We start from the raw sequence: 2,193 nt of genomic DNA on the forward strand, positions 1-2,193 counted from the left end.
CTTAAAGCAGCAGTATCATTGGTAAGGACACCAAATGGCGTTGCAGAGCCACTATTTCAGCTTTCCTTCTGGGCTAAGGTCTAGGCCTTTGCAGCTTCAAACAGCCCTGCAAGGCCTATGAACAGCAGATTCCAAAGATCCAGAGGTCTGCCCCTTACTTCCCAGACACAATGTCAACCATGTAAAATCTCCTGTGGTGTTATATTTTATATTTTGAAATATGGAAGCATATTTTAAATACTCTGAAGACATTTATTTATTAAAACGTTCTCTGCCAAGATTTCACATTAGCTTCGAATTCAAGCCAGTCTTTATATTTCTCTACCAAGGTCTCAACCTCAGTGTGTTACATAAAAACACCTTCTCCAGCAATCAGTATTACCAGGGTCCACATGGGGAGCCCATGGCCAGCCTCTTTGTTCCCTGGATGAACCAATTGGATGTTAATACTGCTCTGCTACAACTCCTAACTCAAACTCATTGAAAAAGGAGTGAAACTTCTATGAAGTGCCCTTTAAAAAGAGGTAATTTTTGCTTATGAAAAACAAAACAAAACAGTGAGTCGTCTAAGAATAATAAAATGGAATATTTTACAGTGAAGCACATGACCTAGAGTGAAGACTTTGAATGCTCCTCTGCTGGTCCAGGCTGCTAATACTCTTCTTGTTCTTCCGTGGGCCCCCTTCATCGGGTACCACAAAGCCTTCATATGTAGCATAGAGAACATACATGATCCTCTGCAATACAGGGTTGTTTCCCCCCTCAACCTCCAGGCAACTCAATTGAAAGTTCCTTAGCTTTCAAAGCAAAAGTCTCTCTCTTTCTCCAAGTTTTCAATGATAAGTTTCAATACACTGACCTGCTGCATCAATTCAACTGCTTGCCATCCCTGTTGCCTGCAGCAGGATCCTTTCATACCACGCCCCAGCCAGCCTTAGGGGCTGTGGTAGTTCTGAGTGTTGCAATGGGCCTCAGCAGAGCTGCACTGCTAGAGCTGAGAGGTTTCCTGGGTTTGCTCAGAGCTGGAACAACAGGGGAGGAAGCCGCTGAAGTTCTTCCTTACCGGCAGTTACAGGGTCGTAGTGTTTTCCATCACAGCTTGCATCATAAAACTTCTTGAGAGGTGCCTGGGTGGCCCAGATGGTTAAGCCTCTGACTTTTGATCTCGGCTCAGGTCACAATCACAGTTCATGGGACTGAGTCCCATGTCCAGCCTGCTTGGGATTCTTTATCTCCCCCTCTCTCAGCTCCTCTCTAACCTTGAAATCTCTCTCTTTTATTCTCTCTCTCTCTCAAAATAAATAAATAAACAAAAAACAAAAAACAAAAAAACAAAGGCCAAAAAAACCTTCTTGAACCACTAAACAAATTCAAAATTGTCCTGAAACTTTCCTTTCACTAATTTGTCCACAGGAATTATTTTGTCAACACCCATTCTTTTAAGACCTGCTTGTAGTGTCTTGAACTTCTGGATGTACTCAGCTTAGCCTGGAATTTCACCTTCTTCAAGGCCATGGAGCCAGGGAACAGGCCATTCATAAACTGACAATAGGCAGCCCCTGAGGGCAACTGTTCAATCTTCCTCAGATTCACCTGCAGAGAGAGACTCCCTGATCCAGTCCAGCCTGTCATGTGGACTCAGGTTGTCACTGGTGACTGACATTGGGAATACCTTCACTGTTGTCTTTGGCTATCAGCGGTACTGCAGCCACCACCTGTGCCCAGCTTGGGTTCAGTCTTTGTTTCCTCTCCTTCAAACCAACCGATCCTGCCTGCCACCAGCCTTGATGACTTCACAAGCATTCCCCCACACCCATCATGCACCAACGTACCTAAAAGTGAGTGGCTTTAGAGATCCGAAGTTTATTAACTGGTCATTCTGTGGGTTAACAACTTGCCTTGGGCTCAGATCTTTGTACTGCTGGTCTGTGCCAGGCGCAGATGCTCTCAGCTGGGCTCACTCTTGTACCTGCAGTCAGTGTCTAGTGTAGTGGAGGACTGGTTCACTGCCCCTAGAGCACATCTATTTTCTGTGGGGCCCCCTGTCTTCCAGTAGGTTAAAGGGTAAAAAAGGAAAAAGAGACAATGGAGCCTCGAGTCACTGAATACAGTTCTCTAGTGTGTACCTTTAGTAGGATGTAATAACTGCCATAAAGATAGAATTGGGGGATATACCCAATCTTTATTCTCTTA

At 44.7% G+C, this 2,193-nt stretch overlaps 1 pseudogene; it reads right to left on the reverse strand.

The window, feature by feature from the left end:
• Positions 1–590: 590 nt before the first annotated feature.
• On the reverse strand, positions 591–1,663 carry LOC122490958 (annotated as a pseudogene).
• Between the last annotated feature and the right edge of the window lie 530 nt (positions 1,664–2,193).

Source organism: Prionailurus bengalensis, chromosome C2, assembly GCF_016509475.1.
Source record: "Prionailurus bengalensis isolate Pbe53 chromosome C2, Fcat_Pben_1.1_paternal_pri, whole genome shotgun sequence".
NCBI lineage: Eukaryota > Metazoa > Chordata > Mammalia > Carnivora > Felidae > Prionailurus > Prionailurus bengalensis.